This window comes from Gossypium hirsutum, chromosome A03 (assembly GCF_007990345.1).
Source record: "Gossypium hirsutum isolate 1008001.06 chromosome A03, Gossypium_hirsutum_v2.1, whole genome shotgun sequence".
Classification (NCBI taxonomy): Eukaryota; Viridiplantae; Streptophyta; class Magnoliopsida; order Malvales; family Malvaceae; genus Gossypium; species Gossypium hirsutum.
In genome coordinates, this window is record NC_053426.1 from 82261945 (window position 1) to 82268976 (window position 7032).

At 33.5% G+C, this 7032-nt stretch overlaps 1 long non-coding RNA gene across 2 annotated transcripts; it reads right to left on the bottom strand.

Annotated features, from left to right (window-relative positions):
- Nucleotides 1–1519: 1519 nt before the first annotated feature.
- LOC121219853 (uncharacterized) lies at nt 1520–4526 on the bottom strand. Of its 2 annotated transcripts, XR_005916858.1 has the most exons (4): nt 4057–4525; nt 3266–3982; nt 2227–3161; nt 1520–1824 (listed from the first exon to the last, which is right to left on the bottom strand). It is a non-coding gene; the product is annotated as an uncharacterized lncRNA (long non-coding RNA). The 2 variants fall into 2 exon arrangements; XR_005916857.1 differs by having other exon boundaries at nt 2227–3982; nt 4057–4526.
- Nucleotides 4527–7032: the final 2506 nt, after the last annotated feature.

A 7032-nucleotide genomic window follows, 5' to 3' on the forward strand; every position in this document is an offset into this window, starting at 1 on the left:
TTTTTCATAGAGATTTCTCTGATCAACGATAGAATAAGATCCATTTTGCATCATATACAAGGGATTCCCTGGCTCGGACCGAATAAGCAATTTCACTCGATCATTATCAAACTGACCGCAATCTTTTTCTGTCCGTGAGGATCCCACTAGAGCGCCTTCTACTTCTAATAGGCCATGAACTAGATCAGAATCATTCTCAACCAACCTAAAAGAAGTGATCCCATTTTTTTCATCGGGTCCGGGTAGAGACCCTTTACTAACTGGAATCAAAGAATTAGTAGATCTGTTTCGCCCAAAATGGGAATGGGATGGGGTTATGAACTTATAATCTATAATCTGATGATCGAGTTGATTCCATGATTATAAGTTCATTCCATACCGGGGGCTCATGAACGCACACCTTTAGTTAATTTGATTCGATGGAGAGATAAACCAGTGGCTCTTTCTATTGTGCAAGCAAGATTGGTTGGATTAGCCCACTTTTTTATAGGTTTTATATTTACTTATGCAGCTTTCTTGATTGCCTCTACATCGGGAAAATTTGGTTACTTCCTTATGTTATGCGCTGTATCTGCAATATCTTTTTAACCATAGGAATTCTTTCGGCCACTGCCTATGAGTCGCCGGCTCATTCTTTAACAGGCCCGCGGTCAGAGCCCTGGGCTCCTCCCACTACTTGGGAGCTTACGATTTCATGTTCTATTTCACTCCCCGACGGGGGTTCTTTTCACCCTTCCCTCACAGTACTACTTCGCTATCGGTCACCCAGGAGTATTTAGCCTTGCAAGGTGGTCTTTGCTGATTCACACGGGATTCCACGTGCCCAATGCTACTCAGGTCAGAGCGTAAGCACCCTTACTGCCACTCTACAGAACCGTACATGAGATTTTCACCTCATACGGCTCCTCGTTCAATTCTTTCGAAGTCATTGGGTCCTTTTCCTCATTCGAGAATCTCCTCCCTTCTTCCACTCTATCCCGAAGAGTAACTAGGACAAATCCAGTCACGTTTTCATGTTTCAATTGAACACTTTCCATTTTTGATTATTCTCAAAAGAGAAGATTTTTTTTACCAAACATCTGCGGATCCAATCACACGATCTTATAATAAGAACAAGAGATCTTTCTCGATCAATCCCTTTGCCCTTCATTCTTCGAGAATCAGAAAGATCCTTTTCAAGTTTGAATTTGTTCATTTGGAATCTAGGTTCTTCTACTTCATTTTTATTTACTTATTTATTATTTTTATTATTATTTCCCCTCTTTTTTAAAAATTAAAATTTATCAAAACGACATAGTTTTGTCATTTCTTATTCGGATTTTCAAATAACTTGAATTATGTAATTCATATCCGTGTTAAACCAAAAAATTTGAAATTTTTTTAAAGTCGATCCGAATAACTCGAATAACTCAAACTATTTAATTCAAAATTTAAATTTTTTACCGAATTTTTCAAATCGAGTCGGATTTTGCTCACCCCTACCCACAATATGATATGGTACAAAGCAAACCAATTTAATAAACAAATTTCATGTATTATAAATAAGTGTACATTTGGGATGTAAAACATAGTATACAATTTCGAAAAATAACAAAAAACATAACCATCAGCGTTTCAAATGTGTTCCACAACCGAGTGGACGAGTCACGCCTAGGGTTCTGTCGCACTATTTGGGCTGGCAACTCCTCATCAACTTTGGCTTCATCTTCTCGTGCACGTCGGGGTTGATCGTTGACTTCATCTCCTTCCTTCATGGTTGATTACGACCATGTCCTAGCCGCCCATCGTACATGCCCCTTTTGAGTCGGAGGTTGTGAGGATAACCTACCTCGGTAGAATAAAAAAGTTAAGGGTATTTACGACACTATTGGCGGGTCACTATATGGTGTGGTATGGGCCGATTATGGATAAAAGATGAAGATTGTTGACGATACTAGATGCATCAGTGTTGCTGGTGAGATAGACGTGTAATACGATATGGTGGGTGACAATCGTGCAAAATATATGCCTAAAGAAAGTGTTGATGTAGGGAATGATTGAGCATGCTATGGTGCTTGTATAAAATAAGCCGGTATTGAATGTGTTAACACAATGAATGATTGTGCATGTTGTAATGCTTATGTAAAATAAACTGGAGTTGGAGGTGTTGATGGGAAGAAAAATTGTGCTTGCTGTGATGCTTGTGACAAAAAAAGTAGGTTAAAACCAAAAATGAATCATACTGACAGGGAGGTTGCACAGCGATCAAGTCTTCCTGTGCAGATGGAGCAGATGTTGATCCCCTTATGACATCTTCTCCCGACCTAAGATTGATGGGCCCTCGTCTTGGCCTCCAACGACAACATTGTCTACTGTTTTCTAAAACTAGCAGTAGATACAACTTACGGTTATGCTTGAACCAATTCATGTAATTCGAAGATGTCACCAACTTTGGTGTGAGAAATGGTTCACGCGTTGGCAAGTAAACGTACTTATGCTGCCAAATCTCAATATATTTCTTGTGAAATGTTGGTCAATATTCCTCGAGTCTCCCCCACATGTCGATCTTGTACAGATCATTGGACTCTTGGGGTGGCGACAGAACACGTTGCGTACACCCAAACTACTGCATCACTCGGTCAAATTTGTACATCTCGATTGTTGAAAAAATGATCAATGGTACTTTCACATGCCAGAACTCATTCAACCAAATTTATAAAAATTCAACCAAAACACATTCTTGAATCCTCAAATCCACATATGGCATCTATAAAAATTGCAATACAAATTTATAAATTTTAGCTCATGCCTAATATTAAATTTCAAATGCTGAAATAAAAAACAAATAAATTTCAAATTCATAAACTAACCTCCTTTTTAGTTTATTAATTTAAAACTAGTCAGGATATCTTTTAGTTTAGTCGATATACCACAGTCTCTGAGGGTTATTTCACCTATTTAAATAATATGTTATTTCAAAATTTCAACAATAAAAAATAAAAATGGTAATGATAACATCAAATGAATTTTACCATTTATGACTGGGAATATTATTTGCATGGTGACCCTCTAAGTTCCAGGTTGGGATCTTACCCTTCTTACCTCTGGAAGATGCCGGTCTGAGTTGGCGTGTGGGTATAGGCTCCCATATACGTGTCTAGGCCGATGCATGGATTCCCAGCCTTCTTGGGCGCACATTACAGGTTTCGGGAATTAATTCTTTTGATATGTAGGTTGCTGATTTGATTAACCATGATACTAGGCAGTGGAGGGAGGATATGCTTACCAATGTGTTTGCCAGCGACATCGTGGGGCAGGTCCTTTGTATTCCTCTCGCTCCAGAAGCTCATGACGATACTCTGGTTTGGGGGAGGAGGCTTCGGACAATTTTTCAGTGCGTAGCGCCTACAGACTACTCCTAACATCTGACTTTCCTCGTATTCAACATATTAACAGACCCTTTTATAAAAGATTATGGACATTACATTTAATGGCAAAGATACAAATTACAACTTGGAGAATCTTTAACAATTTTATCACTAGTTTCTCTAATCTCTACAACAGACGGCTGCGATCTGATGCGCGTTGCCTCGGTGCTTGGCTGCAACTGAAACCCTTGAACACATCTTCTGTGATTGTTCCTCTGTGGCTGGTATCTGGGTTGACCTACAAATCACCTGGCCTAGTGAGATCTCAGGTACATGTTTACAGGACTGGCTATATTACATCTCCCAGGTTCACCCTTGCACCATTCTCAGGAAACAGGAAAGTTGTGTGTGCTTTCTGGTTTATTTGGTATGCACGGAATCGTCGTGTCCACGAAAATGAAATTATTCAAACGCATGTATTACTTTCAGACGGTTGAGGCCTACTTATTGGAAGTAGATGTGGTTCGATTGAAGCTGCCGGGGCGTCTGATTGAGGTTGAGAGCTGGAGGCCTCCGGATGGCTGTTGTCTGAAAATCAATTTTGACGCGCCGTTTCATGCTCCATCCAGGAGATCCTGAGCAGGGGTAGTCATAAGGAACAGTCAAGAGGTTGTCCTTGGTTCGCACATGGTGGTGAATAAAAACATACCTTCGGCCTTTGCTGGGGAGGCCCTTGCATGCCTTCAGGCGGTACATCTAGGCCAGGCTCTCGGATTTCCGGATGTTATTGTTGAAGGGGATGCCCTCACGGTGATTCATAAAGCCCAATCCCCTCTGTTTGATTCCTCTATCCTCGGCGCCAATATTCAAGATATTAAATGGTGGGCGGGGCTGTTTCGGCGATGTGAGTTTCGGCATGTACCTCGTAAAGGCTACATTGTGGCTAATCTGTTGGCAAAGGAGGGTTTGCGGACTGGGACTGGTTCGTACCTGAGTGGGCGTGTGTCGGATTTCGCGCAGCAAAATTGAAACTATTTTTCATAAAATGAAGGAAAAAATAAGAAGAAGAGAATAGGCTAGTGCGTGTGTGCCACTTGTCTTAAAGAAAAAGGTTCGTTAGACACCTTTGCACCACCATGCTATTATAGCTCCTCTATGTGATCAATCAATTGTTGGCTTTTTTATAAAAATATTCCAAACTTTTTATTATTTATGAAAATAGTTTACTTTGAAAATTATATACATAAATAGTTTACGTCAGTGATATCAGCGTCATTACCTATCATTGTTATTTAACCATTGGTTTTAAAAAAAATAATTTTTTTTGGTATCATCGTTGGCGACACTAATTAAATGTTTTTAAATTTTTAGTTTATTTGAATGTTAGGTTTGTATCCTTTTTAAGTTAAATTTAAATAATCCTTAAGAAAAAATAAAAATAAACCCTTTTCAATTTTTTTAAAAATAATAAACTTAAATAATTATATAAAATTTTTATTTAAGTTACCCAATTATATTTCAAATCGATTGACATAAGTATTATTGTTAATGTAGAAATATATGAATTTAAATGTATTGGAGTGTATTATCCTCCTATTTATAAATTGAAAAAAAAACTATAAATAATACTAAGTATTATGTATATATATATATAAAAAAAAAGCCTCAACCTAAAGTCTTTTCTAAAGTCCCTACCTCCCTACGTCTTTTCTTTTATTTTTATTTTATAATTTTAACGCATTTTCTTTTTGGAATTAAAAAAAAATGCATCTCATGTTTCACTAAGATCTTTTTATATTTCAAAATAGTTTTTTTTACTGGTACAATAAAGGTTTGATTTATGTTTAAATTAAAATATATTGATTTATTTTATATTTATAATAAATTTTATAATGACATGAATTTATTTTATGATAGTATGTGATACCAATATTATTATTATTTATTATTATTATGTTTTAAAACTTTAACAGTATTTTTATTGGTTTAAAAGTCCATTATGCAAATAAATATTTTAATTTTAACTTTTTAAGTATTTTACTATGTGTTTAAAAATATTTTCTTCAAACTAGTTAAATTTTTAATTTTATTTTTATTTTTTTTCAAAAGTATTTCTATTTAATTTCAAATCTAATATGCTTAATTTATAAATTTTAATACTATTTTAAAATTGTTTATAAGTTACGATTTAGATTGTTTTTGGGTATCATAACATATTTAAAAATTTTAACAATATTTTTAAATTCAATTTTTGAAAATTGTATTGACATATTAACACTAAAAACTTAATTAAGTGCAGAAACAATAGGAAATATTGTTTGTAGTTCAAAATTTTGAAGAATTGTATTAAAGAAAAAATATATTGTTTTAAGAAAACCTAATTTAAAGTGATTGAAATGAATAAATTTAATATATTTGTTTAGCTTTTTTAGGTATTATATATTTGTTTAGTTGATAACAAATGGTATAAGTAATTATATTCTGCAATATTTGCAATTTTAATGTAGTACACCATGCTGAATTGGAATATATTTTTTATTTGATAAAAAAATGAGGAAAAGTGAATTATACAAATTTAGATGTCAATAATAAGCAATGTTATTTAAATTGAATCGGATTGGTTGGATCATGAATTGGTGGCATATTGGTTTGAAAAGAGGAGTTAGATTAGTTGATTAGCGAATTATTCAAAACTAGTTGAATGAAGCTAAAAAATCAATGGAATTGACAGTTTAACTAATTTTTCCTATTTTTAATTTTTATTTTTAACATTTTATTTATTTAAACCAAATGAATCTGTCGAACTGAAAATCGGTGGTCTAACTGTTTAATCATCGATTTGATTGTGAAAACTTTGGTTATAAATATATATATGTGGTTTGATTGTAAATATTTAAATTATTTTATATTTTTCATCAGAACTAATATAAAATTGTACAAGATGGAAATTGAGATTGTATTACTTATTGCAAATAAATATAAATTATATTATTAATTTATTGCATTCACGAGTTAATTTATGTTTAAATTAAAATATATTAAATTATTTTATAGTTTTTATAAATAATATGAATAATTTTTATTATTGTAATTATATTACTACTAATTTATTGCATACCCTTATGCATGGGTTAATATTGAGTTATAGACTTAATTAATTTTTTATTTTAAAATTTTTAAGTTTGATATCAAGAAAATAAAAATTAATAATATATTTGGAAAAATTAGACTTAAATGTCATTTTTTTTAATTAGGGAAAAAGGACATTTTTAGGAAAGAGAAAGTAGAAGCGCGTCCAGTTGGATGCTTTCTGCACAGGTGGTAGGAAAGCGCAGCCAGTTGGACGCAGTTTCCCTCAATGGTAAAAAACCAACGATTTCTTTAACGTTGTCGCTCTAAAGGTAAAAAAAATTTAATGGAGTCAACGGTAACTTTTTTTTTACCCTATAAATACTCCAAATTTCATTTTTTTCGTTCACATCCTTCTTTCAACTCTCTCAACTCTTTCAATCTTTTTATTCTAAATTTATCGATATTCTCATTTAAAAATATTATTTTTTAATTATCTCGTATTTTATTTGTTTGAATAAATTTCTTACAAATGACTGCCTTTCTAATTCGTTTTGACAACAAGCATATTTTCGCCACCCAAGCAGCAATGGTAAGACAAAATTTTAAATTTTGT